Source organism: Leiobunum rupestre, chromosome 1 (assembly GCF_980474605.1).
Source record: "Leiobunum rupestre chromosome 1, qqLeiRupe1.1.hap1, whole genome shotgun sequence".
NCBI lineage: Eukaryota > Metazoa > Arthropoda > Arachnida > Opiliones > Sclerosomatidae > Leiobunum > Leiobunum rupestre.
Genome location: NC_143384.1, coordinates 7,510,328 through 7,528,534, shown reverse-complemented (window position 1 = coordinate 7,528,534; position 18,207 = coordinate 7,510,328).

Here is an 18,207-nt window from a genome sequence, read left to right as displayed (position 1 = left end):
CAATACTAAAGGAGTAAAGTCTGAAACTATAATAAAAGAAGTATCGGTAAGTTAGTTTTGTAATCTTTCTCACTGAACAACAATCAAATAATGCATGGTTGCTTTTTACCTAAATATTCTATACGATATCTTAAAACTATTTCACAATTTGCCGCGAAGCGTTAATTGATCTTCCTATTTTAAAGAATATCTTCCTATATAATGTTTTTCACACGCATGTTGAAGTATTTTAATTAAATTACAAAAATAATTAGGGTTCATTAAAAATAAATTCCAAAAATTATTAAGTTGTAGTATTATTATTAATTACACTGCTAAGTTAAATTTAATCTTACTGGAAATAAATAGAACTATTATTTTTTTGACAATTAATAGTTTCATGTGTGTTTGTTTAAAAAGTGTTATGCCAAATATTAATTATTGCAATATATAATACAACCAGAATTTTTCGAAGATACCTTGGAAAAATTAAAACCAGGTCATGTTATGACTAGAATTTCTTTCCGTGACTGCTCACCTGAAAATGCTACCATCCTTGGGTTAGGAAGTGTTGTTCCACTTGGAGAACAAAATATAGATTTGGTGAACATATTAATCGCCTATTATTATTCGTTTGAAATTGATTACCCCAAGCAGTATGTACAGGCGATGGGTATTTTAGTGAAATTTGTTCTTGGACACTAATTTTATAAATAAGGCACTAAAGCTGTTAAAATGTCAATGGAAATCAATAAAATTTGGAAATAAACTTTTATAACTTTACTCCATTAAAGTTTCTTTAAATGCATGATTTTTTATACAGTTGAGGAGAATACATACGTCTAGTGTACTCTTTGCGTTCTTATGTGATCCCCACTTCCTAATGTATTGTGTACCATTTGCGTTCTTTTGTGTACTAGCGATCTAAAATTGAGACAAATATGATCTCTTAGTGCACGTACAGATCACTTAACATTGATCACATAAGAATCGTAAATGTTCACATAGGGATCGTAAACGATCATTTTCTGAACACATGGGAACGTTATTGGATCACTTTGGATACATGTGATCTTAGAGTGTAATAGTGATCTAAAATTGGGACAGATATTGGTGATCTAAGAGTGATTTATTGTGATCTTGATGTGAATTTAGAATTTGCAGTGTTCTGTTTTCATGACCGCATAGTGAATTAAATCAATAACGTTAGTTCCTTAAACGACTTGCCCTCCAATTTCCATTTCCCCGAGCTCAGACCATGATATATTTTTATTTTGCTAAGTCATGTACAACGAAAATGCATCATAGATAAGGCTAGGTGGAATTCCAGAAGCTATTTCTTCATACCACGTCTTTTTTACGTTTTATTTTTTCTATTGGTTGACGATTCCAAATTAAATATCGTTGTAGCGTTTAATTATATAAATTGAGTTTTTCAGATTGGTTCATTTGATCGTTATTGAGAATGGAATCTATTTCTTTATCCAAGGTGGGAACTTCGACTGGTTTTCCTTCGGTTTTTCAGTCTTCGAAGGACGTCTTTGGATACTAATATCATTTATTTGTTGATGGCACGACTTATCGCCCCTCCGGCTACTGAACTAACGATTGAAAGTAGCGGTGCTAATAAAAAGGGGAGAAAACCTCCTTTTTGAACTAATATATCTTTTATTTTAGAAACAGGAATTTTTCCACAAATATGGCGTAAAACGAAACGATGTTTCTTCAACTGTCTCTTTTGAGCATCTGTTAATTTTTCATTCACACAGAGTATATTTATGCAGCATTCCACCAGCGCCAAGATAGCGTCACGACCCTTTAGCACTTTTGCCGCTTTTCGTTGTTTAGTATTACAAGTACATAAGTATTTCCAAAAATGAACGTTCTTTGAAACTCTGTTCGATTTCATTCTGTTCATTTTCCTTTGGGGACAAAAACGGCAGCTTCTTCTCCAGGTATGATTCCGGTTCGTAGTTGAAATTCATCGGGCGTATTTGGTTGAAGTCAATAAATAAATAGCCGTAAGGCTTCTGTACAGCTTGACGAAAAGCTGCAATGACGAATTTCGTATTGGACGGTGATATTTGTTTAGCTATATTTAGTACGCTGGAGACGTCTCTAGCGGAACTAAAAATTACGAGGTATTGAGAATTCAGGTTGAGAGTTCCCACCTCTTTCCCGTCGTAAAACAAATTTGGCATTAAAATTAGAACTGTGTTCCGATGATGTGATCCTCGTACCAATAAGTTTGTCACTTGTTATTTCACATAATAAATCGTCGATAATTATAAAATTCCTAATTTCAGGATTCAAATTATGAGGGTCCAGAAATCCTTCGCGAAATTCCAATGTTGGATTACTTTTTAATATTGAATTAAATAAAAGTGGTTGATATTCTGTATAACACCTTATTACTTGCTCTGGCGGGGGATAAATGCAATATTTATTATGTGTAATTAATTTGCGATAAAATTCGATTTTCCACACTGTGTTGGCCCCGCTACGAGTCCCGTGAAAGGGTGTTTCGTGGTAGGATCCATTACTAAAAATGACATACGAAATATACGACTTAGCAGTTTTATAGTTTTAATTAATTCATCGTCACTCTTATACAATATTTTTTTAGAGTTGCATACAATATGAGAAATAATAATATCAAGTAAATCTTCTTTTCAAAAAGAATCAATTTTTGACGTAATTTTAGTATTTATAACATAATGGGTTCATAGCGTGAAACAAGTGCATTTCTACTCTGGAATTCCAATCCGCCATTAAACACTCGTGCTTCGTTTGCGAATGGTGCTCAACATCACAACCGTAGAAATTAATTTTATTAAAATAGTAAGTTCTTCGATTACATTTTTTTTCAATTTCGTTATAAACTCGTTTCACTTCGTTGTGGTACGCCATCACTTCATCATATTTATCTAACAAAGCTTTCCAAGGACGATTGATAATAGTGAATCCGTTTTTATTCAAATAACGCTTCGCGTAACTAGCTCCAGAACCTTGCACAATTTCTCCAACGTCAACTACCCATATATTTTTAAAAATACATAGTTCGACTCGTTTCGTATCTGACCAGTCAAAAGACCAATGAACGTTGATATTTGATGACTTTCCCTCCGCAGTTGTTTGAATTCGTCCTCCGTAAGTGTCATGTCCGAACTTCCGTCTAATCTCCCCACTAGTATAAAACCATCTGGAGTGACCGCAATTCCCTTTGTACAAGAAATGGGGAAAACTTTGCCGGTGTTCCTATAAAATTGGTTTTTAGAATAAATTTCAAATGTTTTATGAACAGAAAATTCTACTTAAATTTCAGAAAAATTGTGGCTTCTTCTTATATACTTGAGGACGATCCAAATGAACTGATGGTTTGGTTGTGGGGCGTACGTCCTTTATATAAATATTTTCTGAACTTTGCACGTTTCATTTTACTATCTTGAATAATATTTCAAATATTTTTAAATTTCACACGTCAAAGTGGCCCGTTAGTATATCAAAGTGGAAAATATGTTTCAATTACCTCTACAATACCATGGGGTATCGATACCATATTATTAACCGGTGGCTCTAGCCTCATTCTCCCCATTACTCGCTATCAAACGGATAAACAATACCTCGGTCCTAATTCTCTTACGACGATGCCCCACGATACCTCCCCGCCCGAGTTCTCTCATACAGCATAGAATCAGTGAAACCCCACGATACCCTTTTGGAAGTTATACCCTCGGTCTCAACTCTCTCATTTCAACTACTACTCAAAATTCTTGCATAAATAATACGGAATTTAATTAAGTTTTATAAACACCATGTGCAGCTGCAATGAAAATCTGTATAAAACTTGATATCAATGAAAAGACGATAAGATCTATTCCAAATCGAAAATGAAATTTGTCTTTCAAGCTTAATTACAAAAAGCCCAACTTTGGGCAAAAACCAAATAGTGGTGAGATTTCAACAGTATTTTCCAAGAACAAAGGACCAAAAGATCCGTGGCACAAAGATTTTCAAAACTACTCTCCCTAGTGGCGACGTTAGCTTCTTTAAAGGACCACAGGGTTTTCATTCATAGCATTTAGTATGCTTAAAAAAGCTTTATACTATAAAATCTGTTTAAGGTTATTAGGTTATTAACATAAATCTTTAGCTATTCTCTAAGGTTTCAGCACATGCAGCCTGACTATATATTCTTTAAAAATGATTTTTCCCCCCTAAATAACGGGTTCTATTATCAATCTATAATTTACAGATTTTGCAGTTTTGATCTCAAAAAAGAGGGTGAGTGTAAAAAAATGCATAACATTTGTTTATATGTTTTTGCTTTTAACGTGGGAAATTAGAGCTGCATCACATTAAAGGCATATCCTAAAATCACTTGCACGTACATTTGGCGCCTGTCATAATTGACTTCTGGGCTCAGTTCGTTTTCTTTTAAAAGCGTCGGTCAACCATATGTTACTTGTAAACCCTCGTTGTAATGTAGCGCGATTAATAGATATGAAAAAATATTTATATGGGAATAACTTAGGTACTTGTTTAAATTTCCCTTACATATTCTTCGGGGTGGGCAAATAAATTTTTATCACAATGAAACGTCATCTTTGATCATAACATTTCTAATAAGTGTTTTTCATTCTAAATAGGGCCTCGGTCAACCTCTTCTGGTTAAGAGTTAAAACCCCATAAAACGATTCGTACACCTTCCGAATAAGATTTTTTGAAAGAAGGGTTTCAATTGTCCACTGATTCGGTAACTGACAAAGTTATTTTAAATTGGTTTCGATACTTTTTCCAGAAAACGTTTTTCGATAATTACGGAATGAAATTAAATCAAATTCTTATTGGAAATTAGGCTTAAGAGTATTATATTCTTATTCGTTAAATTAAATTTATTGATAAAATAACACTTACATAGTTTAATTGAGAGTTGTGAAAATGCATTTCTGATCTGCTTCGAAATTCACCATCTTAATCATTGCTAAACGGAGCGATTTTTAATGCATTATTTAAACAAGACAATTAAGAGCCTAAAAGCTGCGCTCAAAAAGTTAGAAACATTTATTTGAGTTAGAGAAATGGCAGTACCAGGGACTTTTCTGTAGTACGTAAACGAACAAACAAAATATTTTTCAAATTGCCTAGTATAGATCGACCAAAAAGAGCAATTTTAACTGAAAGTAGGAGTGAAGATATTTAATGGATGTCTAGCCTTTGATAACAGTAGCATATGAGTTTAATTTCGACTAGATTAAATGATCTATAAACCTCCATTTAGTTATCCAGGAACACCAAAGAGGCGGTACTCTGTGATGTCAATATTGTCTGCCTTAACAAAATACGACACATTTTATGAAGAAGGCAAAATATTAAACATAGCGACAAACATGACTTGAATGAATAAAACTCTAAGACCGTTTAGTTTTTTTATAATGAAAGTTGAAAGTTTTTGTAAATTTACGCTCATTTTTCCTTATTTAAGGAATGGAGGAAGTAATTTTCAACTTCTCAAAATGGGACACCACTTAAACAAATTTTATAGAAACTGTTGGTAGAGACTGTTTGGAGTCTATATCAATGTCTTCATGGCGTTCCTTATCAAAATTTAGAGGCTGCAATGGTGTACGGCAAAAGTATGCGCTCTAAATAGTCGGTTATTGGAATAACGCGTAAACGGTTTCATTTCGGATTAGCAACGACTTTATAGGTGATCCCCATCCATAATAAAGATTTTGAAAATTATGACATTTTCGAGGTTAATTGTCTAGTTTACAATAAATAACGTAACGCAAAAAAAATAACTTTTTCGACACTCCCCTCTATCTCGTTACGCAGAGTAACAAACAAACAGACCCTCCACCCCAAAATTACGTCACAAAATCTCAATTCCCCCTCAAAGATTAAAGCACATTGAAATAATTAATTTACTGACCAATTGGATTACGCACTTTTCCGCTTTCTTGAAATATCGTGTACCCACATTTCCCGTTTTCTGCTCTTCTTATTTCAACCTATTCTAGTTAGAAAATTCCGAAACGAAACATTGGCCACTTAAATATATTTCGCGATAGTCCGATTACGCGCTCTTTCGGTTACAGATAATTCCGAAACGAAATATGGACCGTTTAAATATCTTACGCGATATCCCAGTTTCTCGCTGTTCCGAGGGGTGGGGTGCATTTGGCCGACTCATCATTTGGCCGACTCCTCATTTGACCGACTTTTCATTTGGCCGACTGCTCATATGTCCGACTGCCCATTTGGCCGACAGCTCATTTGGTCGACTTTTCGGTCGGCCAAATGAGCAGACCATATGGCCGACTACTCATTAGGCCGACTACTCATTTGGCCGACTACTCTTTTAGCCGAAATTCTCATCGGCCAAATGAGCAGCCCATTTGACCGACTGCTCATTTGTCCGACTACTCATTTGACCGACTGCTCGTTTGGCCGACTGCTCGTTTGACCGACTACTCGTTTGACCAACTACTCGTTTGGCCGACTGCTCGTTTGATCGACTGCTCGTTTGACCGACTGCTCGTTTAACCGACTGCTCGTTTGACCGACTACTCGTTTGACCAACTACTCGTTTGGCCGACTGCTCGTTTGATCGACTGCTCGTTTGACCGATTTCTCGTTTGGACGACTGCTAATTTCGCCGACTACTCATTTTACCGACTGCTCATTTTACCGACTGCTCATTAGACCGACTGCTCATTTGACCGACTCTTATACTATAGCCTGTCCTTATCTATGTCTTTAGTGTTAGGTTGACTTATAGAACTGGCAATTTATTCTAAGTATTGGCGCCCCCCAGCCCCGTTCTTTATAACCCAGCTGGGCCTTCTAAAACGCGACCTAGAGGACAGTACTTAGCCAAACGCACCTAGTATCGTCCAAATGCCAAATGAGCAGTCGGCCAAATGAGCAGTCGGCCAAATGAGCAGTCGGCCAAATGAGCAGTCGGCCAAATGAGCAGTCGGCCAAATGAGCAGTCGGCCAAATGAGCAGTCGGCGAAATGAGTAGTCGACCAAACGAGTAGTCGGCCAAACGAGCAGTCGGCCAAACGAGCAGTCGGCCAAACGAGTAGTCGGTCAAACGAGCAGTCGGCCAAACGAGCAGTCGGCCAAACGAGCAGTTGGCCAAATGAGCAGTCGGTCAAATGCACTGTCCATTTGGCCGACTGCCCATTAGGCCAACTTCTCAGTCGGACAAATGTGCAGTCGGCCAAATGGACAGTCGGCGTAACGTGTATTTTGTGGTCGGCCAAATGAGAAGTCGGCCAAACGAAACTCTCCCGTTCCGAGTACCCACCTGTGCCGGGTTTAGATTACTGGAGGCCCTCCATAATAGGTCCAAGTTATAGAGAATCAACAGCGTTAAAGCAAGTCACGGCTTCTAGAAGGTGTTCCAATATTATATGTTCGAACCTTGTAATTTTGAGTTAAAATGGATACATGACGACCAAAAGAAAAACTTATTTTAAATTTAAACAATACTAAAACAGGCACTATTTACTCGCTCTTCGCTTGATTTTATGTAGTTCTTTTAAATTCGTATGATTATACGTGTAGCGATGTTTTTAGGCTCTGAGTATTAGCTAACGTTTATGGTACTATGGTACTTATAATTAAAAAACTCAATTATAGATGTTATATATCTTAGTGTGTGTTACTATTAATATAACGAATGCCTGTTATGTTGTTTGAATATGCCGTCAAAACCAATTTTATAAATTGTTTTGTTTTTGTTTCTATTTATGTACGTCTACAGTGACGCCAAATAAAACTTTAGTTCGTCCATTTTTGTTCTAACTCGAGACTCGTTATTTTTGCTCATAAATAATTCGAACAATATATCGTGTGTACCCTACTACTGTGATTATTTTCGCAACGCCAATTTGTGGGAGAGTATTAAAATTTAGCCTTGATTATTTAAAATATAATTATTTGTTTCAAAAAAAGTATTTAAAAAAAAATGGTATCAAATAAGCAGTTTCAGGGTAATCAGTTATTTATTAATTGAAAACTTACATTACAGCTACATTGCGCTAAACCGGGAACACCGGGAATAAACCGAATAATCTACAAAATATCATACATGTAATAAAAATTTTAGTATTATCTACCTTCTAAACGCTGGTTAGAACTGTAACAACTAACTACGTTTTTTATAAAAATGTTACATACATTGCCGCCTTCTTGCCCCACATTTGCCTATTCTTGCCCTCTTCCTGCGCCACGGCTTGAGTTTTGTTTTGAGAAGTCAAAGCTTTAAATTTTAAAATATCAGTGTTGGATAGTGGAGGCACAGGAACCTTTCGTGAAGTTTTGTAGCTATATTTTTCTTTCAGCATCTGACAAAAAATAAAATAAAATAACTGATTCAGTAAGTTCCAATGTGTTTATATAAAATCTTTCCATTATTTACAGAAGAGGGGTTAGTAGATTTCAATATTTCTTTATCCACTTTGCGTTTTTTAAGAATAACAATTTTTCCACGCCCAAGTTCAGCTTCATTTGCCCAATATGATGTAATCTCTGATTTGTTAAGTAGCTCCCTAGCTCGACTGTAAAGCTCTTCAAAAAATGAAAACATTTAGAATAACGACTGTGTTGCCATTTGGGCGAAAAGTCGCCCAATTTGGGCTACTTTTGAACCCGAATGGCGACAAAAAACGGTTGGACGATTTGGGCGAAATTTGGGCTACTTGTTTTTCAAGTTGTGGATTCTGTGGTGTTTTTTTTTTTATTCAAGTTACATCGCTTTCTGATGGAACTATTAGATTATTTTAACCAAACCGTGTACCACTAAAGTTTGAAATTAAAGTGGTTTGAATATCCAATTTTGGAAATTAATTAAAATCTAATATTCTTATGTCTGATAGCATATGTAACATACAGTGGCGGATTTACACATTTCCCAAAAGTAGGCTGTTCACATTTTGCCGCCCTTACCTTTACAATTGTCAGTTCCCATTTTTTTTTACAATTCAACAACTTGGTTGAAAGTGCGCAAGAAATAGTTTTTGGGTATCTATTTTTTTTAATAATTAAATAGACTAATACCTTAGGCACCACCACAGGCCCCAAGTCGCAAACGACTTTTATTGCCTTATTTACGAGTGGCCCTTCATGCCACGCGAGCTTACCGTCAGCTCGCTACACTTACTATTACCGTTAAACTCCGCAATTTTCCGGGTTTTAAAAAACCCGTTTTTTTTCATAAAACCCGGATACATCGGGTTTTATTGAGTTTTTTGGGGTTTTATTAAAATTTTGAGTGGTTTTTTTTGTATGGGTTTTTTTTATTTCGAACCCTGCTTACAATAATTTAAAAAAATAACAAATTGAATGAAGCTATGAAAGTTTCTTACAATACCTAAAGTGCACATGTGATACTGATTAAGCTTTTTTAATTTTTAAGAGAATAAAATTGTTTACACGTGTTGGAATTTTCGGTAAAGAATAGAGATAATAACTACAAAGGTGTTAAAAATATATATTGGTTTAGTTTTACTTTCGGGCGTTTCGGTTATGTAAAATTTACGATTTCGAAGGTTAATTCGATATGAATAGTGAATAAACTTGGTTAACAATAACAAATACCTATATATATCAATGCCATGTAAAATTACTACGTTAATAGCCGCCTGACTCAGGAAAACAAAATTCGTATTTAGAATCTTCGATAATACTAATACAGATGCATTTATATTTATTATTTAATTTATTTATTATTTATATTTTACTCCGTAACTTAAATTTTTTAACTTGTATCAGATACATTTTGCAGGATAAATGTTTCTATTTTTTAAATTAAATTAAACAACTTCCCAACGCTGCCACTGCGCCAACTAAAAAAATTTGCTTACCTAATAGTCCTAGAATTTTTTGCACCCCAAAAAACCCTCGCGCCCGTACGCAGTTGCGTACCCTGCGTACCCTATTTCGCCACCCCTGACCAGTAGTCGGACTTGTATGAGTGGGGGGTAGTGTAAAATATATATGCCGCAATTGCGTTCTCTTCTCACTCATACAAAGTACAGGCAGAGACGCAGAAGCCGATTACTGGTGGTGGGCCGGGAACTGGGTGTTTTAGCATAGAGCTTATAGAACTGATAGAAATTTTCGGTACGTTGAATGAACAATGAAATTGAAAAGGGAAAAGTCACCGGAAAATGTCTTGTAGACTTCTTTAGTTGCAAGACATCAGAAAACCGTCGAACAGAAATCTTTTTGATTTCTGTGAGACGGCTAAAAAAATTCGGTCCCCAAATTGCCGCCTCTAAAGTCTGCCGCCCTAGGCTCCAGCCTTTTCAGCCTTATGGTAAATCCACCACTGGTAACATAATTACTTATATGTGTGCCTCTGATTAAAATCTCTGTATTAAAAATTTAAATGATATCTTGTTTCACAGCCACCAAAGAAAATACGAACTAACGTCGGGTAAAACTGGTTTTAACTTCCTTCCCTCTCCGCCAGAACTAGTTTTGATGAAGATAAAACCGTCATCGACTGGGAAGTGACGTCAATTACGTCAGATCCTTTCAACAAAAATTTATTTCTGGCACACTTATGAGTAAATATGTTCCATATGCTGATAATTAATCAAAGTAAGTAATTAAAGTCCCCTTCGTTAAGCCTAATTGGTGCATTTGGTGGTGTTTTAATTTGGGCGAAAAATTGGGCTATTTGAAAAACATTTGAGCGAATTTCCGAATCACGAGTTTGCAACCCTGAATAACGCAATTTATACTTAAATTAAATAGAAATTCACGTGTTTCATATAGTATTTTCCCATCATAAAGAACCCGGTTAGATTTTGAAGTAGCTGTTTCCATTATTATTATTTTTTACATCCTTGCGTAAACGAGATGGGGGCCAGTAACATGCCACTGCATTTGGACACCATGAATTGGGAACTGCTTCGACTGTTCAATGAAAATATAACGAACATCTGGAAAGAAGTAAAATAACGCAGCTTTCAAAGCTTTCAGATTAAAGAAAATGATTCAAAATAAAGGTTAATTCTGCCCTGAAAAACTACAGGAAGAACTTCATTTGCATAGACGTATATTGCATAAAAGCATCACATCTACATGTTGTTCTTTAGGCTTACGTGATTTTAGTAAGTCCATTATGCGAATGATAATTATAAAAAAATAAAACTTAGTTAAATTTGCATACTTAATTAAAACCATGATGTCTGACTAGTCTCGAGGTCATCAGGGATGAAGTGTTCTTCTTATGATTTTTCAAAGGCAAGGTTTATCTCTTTACTTTGTATATAAATTTGTTAACATTTTTTCAAGAGTTATGAAGTAATGGAACAAGTTAAAACCGTTTGTAGTTCTTAGTTGTATATACAAAACACTTCCTTTCAATAATGCTCATAGGGTATGATTTATCCGGTTTAGAAATTCTTGCGGTGAACAAGCTTAACAAGAACGATCGTAAAGGATATTCAAATATATCTTCGCAAAATTTAAAGATGCTGCCTGCTACCATTATTTCTTTATCTTTGGTCCGATAAATATGTTGAACTTTAATAACCTTCCCTGTATTAAGTTTCACGGAGCTATCTGCAGAAAGTAATGACAAAGTAAGCTTATTAGTCTGTAATGTTTTGTAGGATTGAACACCATAATGTATATTTGGGCTTTTGTCTTTATTTGGTTTTTTAAGAACTATACCTTTGTTAAGTTTCCCTTCATTTACCCTTTTAAACAGTTGTTGGAGAGGTTTATTTGGTGAGCGTAACATTTTCTTTAACATCAGGAGATGATTTTCGTAAGGAACACAGTATATCGGTCTAAAGGACCATACCGCTCTACATCAGCTTTTTTTTAAAGATACCAATTCTTTACCATAAAAATCGGCGCATGATGAAACACATATTTCTAATAACTGTCCCGCGTAGTCGAGAAAAGTTCAGTGGAGACAAAACCGGCCCGGAGTATAGACTCTTAAACGCGGCTTCCCAATCAACCGCCATTACCTTACAGTCTACGGGGAGGGTGATGAAAAAACCGGTTTTGGGGGGATGAAATTTCTGCTCGTTGGTTGTCTGTACGATAATGGCGGCGCCCAGTAAACGTTTCTAAAAAGAGTGTATAGCAAAAATTGTCTTAGCTCCGTGGCCTTCTACAGATCAATATATTAAGAGATCTGGGCTTTCTAGCGAATTTAGTAGGAATGTATTTCCCGCAGTTTTTAAAATTGGAAGAAAAATCATGAATCATTTGGTTAATCCAGGATTTAAACATCCGTTTAACAACTCCAAGGCAAACCAGAGGCAAATAATCGAGTGTAAATTGATGAACTAAGTCAATATCCAATCTTTTTAGCGGTGAAGGCTCTCCAACTAAAAGGTGTTCCTTATTATCTTGATTTCTAAATGAAATATTTGTGCGTAGTATAATAATTTCATCATGATCTTTCTCCAACCAAAAATTGTTTGATTTTTGAAACGTGAATTTCTAATAGTGCATTTGTCACACGAATAATACCCGGTGTGACCCTTGGTTTTTTATACAAAAGACCGTGCTGGTGTATCTAAGATTAATGGACCTTTAAGATTGCACATAAATGTTCTACCATGATAATTAAACTCATTTTCAACTAAATCCAGAATATCATCAACGAAAGGTCCTAAAAATTCATTGAGATAATCAGGTTTTGACTCACCACAAAGGACTACTTCTGGGAAGACATCACTTATTAGTCCTTCTGAAAAACTAACACCTCCCAAGATAGGCCACAAATTTACATTGGAACTTTTAAATAAAGGAACACCATCAATGTTAACTAAAAATGATCAAAATCAACAACCCTGATAGTTATTTTAATAGAAACGATTAGAATTTGTCGTTAGTTATGTTCCAGTCAGTTTGTCAAATGGGTGATCGGATTTCTAGCTTACCCTTGTATGGCGAATTCAGTAGTTGCCACCAGTTGTTTCTATTGTAAGGCGTTTATAAAATACCAGAGCCTAAAGTCATTATTCTTTTGGTTGCTCCAAAAAGGGTGGAGTGGTTTGGTTTACGGGGGGGGGGGGTGAGAACGAAAGATGGTTCTGGGTTTCTCTGTTTAATAGGCTTTGCGTGGAAGTCAGACCTTAACGAATTTCACACTCGACTTACTTTCTTCGATTGTTAACCTGTCGTTTAATCTATATTACTTATTTTCAGAGTCTATGTCTTCGAAAAATTGAGAAATTACCATAATTTGAAATCGCAAACCTATTTTATTTGAATTTGGCTTGATCACTTAATATAAAACTTGCCTATTAGAACGACGACTGAAGTTTTCTTGAATTTCCTCCATTTTCAATATGGAAGCTTTTGTTTCTCACGTAACAAATACTTGGACAATTTCCCAATTTAAATTGGAACAGTATGCTCGTAAAAACGAAGTAGGTAAATCATCTCGGAAAAACTATTTTCTCAAATTTACAGTTCGCCAGTGTTTTGCGTCGAGTCATTATTTAACGCAACACCAATTTCTTTTTTTCATTTTAAATTTTAAATTTATTTCATTTCATTATTGTTTGTATTGTCTTGGTAACAACCATGTATAGGCTACACCATAATTGTTACAGGCAATGTCTATTTTGTGGAAAATAAATAATACTACTATTTCATGAGGTGGCGAAATGGGTATCAGTTTTACTTGGCCGCAAGAGGTGCATGGTTCAATCGCAGCTTACAGGACTAGGGACAAAACTTGGAACAACTCATCTCTACTGGTTAAAATTTTTTCCTAGGGGTTTTTGACCAACAATTTCCATAAAACCCTTTTGAGGTAAACGATAAAGGAGCTGTTGGCTCACGTGGCATGAAAGGCTTGGCACCACCCTAATGACGAAGCCACCTAAATTAAAGGCATTGATATCTGATTTGGGTGTAAGGTTGTGCCTGGGGTATTAGCCTATCTAAAAATTATTAACATAATGAGCCATCAGCAACCCTTGTAATAGAAGGCTTGTGTTTTGTTCGCACAGGTGCAGCTGTACTTAATTACAAATCTCTTAAATAACTCTTTTTTTAGAACGCAAATTTTTAAGTAAATTAGGTATTTCCTTGCACGTTGGCACTCGTGTTTAATATTAATGGCACTTTTCAGGAAGATAAAATAACAAATGAAAATTCCGGAGTATTTACATTCAGCGAACACAATTCCATATTTCCAGGAGTAAGGAAATTTTTGTTTATTATAGCATTGTTGTTTTCTAATTCTAACTGGTTTTTGGTAGTTTTAATTTAAACAAGTTGGCAAGCTTGCCAAAATATACCTCTCCTCGGAAGAATTGACCCTAGTGGTATTAATTTCTCGAGATGACCCTTAAAGATATATCTCCGCAATTCCGAGTTATTTACTTAAAACGTAATCCCGGTTTTATCCCGCCCGGTATAAAATTTTAATTATAATTAAAATAAATGAGACGAAACAACAGATTTTAATTTATTCAAAATATTATATATTAAGTAGTTACAACAGTGAGTTAGACGTACTAAAACAATGCACAATTGAATGTAACCCTTTTTACAATACAAGTTTATCAGTTGAATATAATACGAAGCAAATTTTAATGAAAGAAATATCTACAGATGGTATTTGTATTTTTCTCGCTTACGAAATACTTGCCGCATCTTTAACGCTCATTTTATTTCAACACTCGTAGACTTCCAGTTGACGTTGTGACACATACCGCACGAAAAAGACCAATACCATCCAATTTCCAATATCATATAATGACTCGCACACCCAGGAAATCATTAACTGCGTTAGAAATCGTAGATATCCCAATATCCACACCAAATGTATTTACAAGAAGCAAAAACCTTACCATCAACAAAGCACAGAGAGCCACTTGACTAACCGACAGCTCTTAAAGCAATAAACGTTAAATTATCGCCTTTGCATTAACACAACTATATATAGGTCGATAATAAAACCAGTAAATAAATGAGAAAAAAACTAACAAAGTGGACCACCCACAGGGTCTACCCGTTAACCCTCTTATCTCGGCTGACTGTGCTAAAACAAGATTTGACCTTTAAAATTGCATACATTAATTTACTCTTCCGCTAAGCTGAGTTTATAATTTTCAAAGAAGCGTATTATCTATCGGTGGTTCTGTGGTAGAACATTCACCTGTCTTACAGAAGGGCTCGGGTTCGAAACCTGGGCGGCGCTTTCGTTTTTAATCAACAGAGAATACGCTACATTAGAATTACTTCGATGCAATAATTTAAATGGAACACGAAATTTCGTTCTATTTAATAAAAACCGAAATTTAATACTCTGTTAATTTGTAATAAACGCTTCCGATAAAGCTGAAGGTCTGATTTTCGATAAAGCGTAATGAAAGTCGGTGGTTCTGTGGTAGAACGTCCGCCTGTCAAACAGAAGGTCTAGGGTTCAAATCCTTCCTGATGCGATTATAAATTGATACTAAGATGAATACCGTAAACAATTGGTGAAAACCCTGCCATTTGGACGTTGAGACGTTTACCGTAACCCTCAGCACTCGGTCCGTCCCAAATGTCAATAAGAAGAAGTTAGAGAGAAAACGCCCATACATGCAAAATGCAAGCACAACACACAGAACACCCACAACCGCCATAACACCAGCTCAACATTCCCATATTACGCATAAACATTACAATAACATAATTTCCAATGAAACTGAGTTGAAACCGTCACGACTGTGAGCGTTAACGGAAAAACAACCATACCAAAACGCACCAACCGCAAATTACTCCGTTAACGCTCACCGTCAGACGGTGGTTTTGCCAACCTTTAAACTGCATAAACGGTTTTTCGACGAGGTAAAAATAATAAACATTTCCGATATTCAGCAATCGAGATAATTATATCGAAAAATCGTATACCTGAAAGTGTCGGCTAGAAGTACAAGCCTCAAGTGCCTACCCTGATTTGCTTTAATAAAATTTATTATTCGATTTTGGATTTTAGTACAATTAAAGATTAAGAAAACGATTGCATTTAACTACCCAGGCCACAAATTAACTAGCCTCGGATGTCCAGTTCTCGAAGCAGTTTGTTTATTTTTCAAGCAATATACATTTCACGCTCTGTTAACTGTGCCGTAAAATTTATCTTTAACGAAAAACTTTTAATTATTATTATGTACGATACGTGCGAAACTATATTCTTAGTCATCAGGATAACGATTGGGAGTGAAGTCGTAGCTTTTTTGTACACAGACTGTTGACACGATCACCGTAGACGACTTATGGCGTCGGTATAGCCTCATTATTGCATGCAGCTAAACTTATTTTCAAAACTTTGTTTCGGAATTTTGGTGGATATAAAAACGATTACATCATAAGAAAAAAAGTTTAATATGAAAAGACTTTTATTTTAGTATTTATTTCGGTAAATTTGCAATGGTCTATTTAAAGACAGTACCGTGAATAGTCTAAAAAATAGTAACTTTTCTTTTTAATTTGTTTTTGAGGCAGAAGAATGTGTAATATTTTGTTCTTTAAAATATTGAATGTTGTAAATTTTGAATAGATTACTTAAAGCTGGGATGCCAAAATGGATGACCATCAGTATTGGTGATACCGACCTTGAAAGTGCTAAACTATGAAATTCTCGAAAAAATGCTAAGTAAAATAAACTATTATTAATAAGGAGACCTCGACTTTGAGAATGGTGATCTTCCCCTAAAAACTGGCGGTGTTCAGAATTTTAAACTGAAATTAGGGATCCATAGTTAACAGCTGTTTGCTTGAAAAAAGCATCGCGCCAAATGGATAAAATATGATAATATTTATTTTTAAATTTGTTTTTACCCAAAAGAGACACTCAAATAAAGTTTAATTTTACTTCCAAAGATGATGGAAGAGTAAAGGTTTAATATAAGAAGTGTAGAATTGTTATAATATTTACTAATTCAGGGGAGTTTTCAATGACCATCTATATTATCAAATAAACCTTTGCGTAGTTTAATGTTCACTTATGAAATTTTATTCGAAAATAATCATACTACTCACAGATGTGGTTTTTAACGCCTTTTGGCGCAGGGTGATTGTTGTGGCTTTAAACCGATTTAAACAGCCTTTTCACAGTTACTTTTGCGCCATCGTAGAATGGGGTTCTTAAAAATTGAAGCCCTAGTGCCGGCCTAGTAGATGGAAGATGGTACTTTTACCGTTGATGACATCTGACGGCACTAGTACCGTGTTTTAAGGTATTCTTTATCTCCGCAGGAATAGCTTTAATATGTTAGAACTATTTATAATTTAATTTAAAATTTTTAAACTGCTTTTGACACTAAAGGAAAGAGCCATTTTTACGCGAAACAAGGTTTTAAATTTAAATATTAAATTAAATTGTTTAAAATTTAAAAAAAACTTATTGTACCATAAATTGTTGTTATTGTTTAAAAACTAGGCAATCCGATGAAGCTCCCGAATGACCAGCGAAACAAGACGTCTAGTTTTAAAGACTAAAAACAATTTAAATTATATAATGTAATTGGTTTTTAATTGGTCTCAATGTTTTATGTAGAAGTAACTTCTCATTTAATTAATTTTATTAAATTACGTATCAAACTGCGCATTTAAACTTTTAAAATTATTTACAAAATACATGAATATTACGTGATCAAAAATAAACGTGTCATCGAAAAATTTGTTGTTTGATAAATATAATGTGATAATTTTAAATCAAACAAGAACCAAAATATATTTAACAACAATAAAGCTACAGATGTGGGTGACTTTATAATACTATCAATAAATATTATTTTGCAAATTTGAGCAACTAAATGCATCTCTCGGCTAAAGGGGGTACAGTTTTACAGTGTAGACGTAGCGTTTATCTGTACAATTTACGCTGCTTCACATTCAACTTACTGGTTTTCGAGAAAAGGCTTAACCTGTCTAATCAAAACGATAAACCACGTAAAAGAACATCTGAGATAACGATCCATTTCGTATATTTTGTAGCTCGCATAGAAGGCATATGATAAAGTGCAATTATCAATACGACAGTACCTGATAAAGTATTATAAGAGTGCAATGACAGCAAAAATTGTTGACACGTGGTTCAGGGCCGTAGCCATTGGGAAAGGGAAAAGTAACCCTCTCAAGGTTTTCAGAGTTCAAAATGCTCCAACTGTAACCCGCCTGAGGTCCGAACTACTAAAAGCTCTGCTTAATTTGGCTCTACGTACAGTGGCGGAT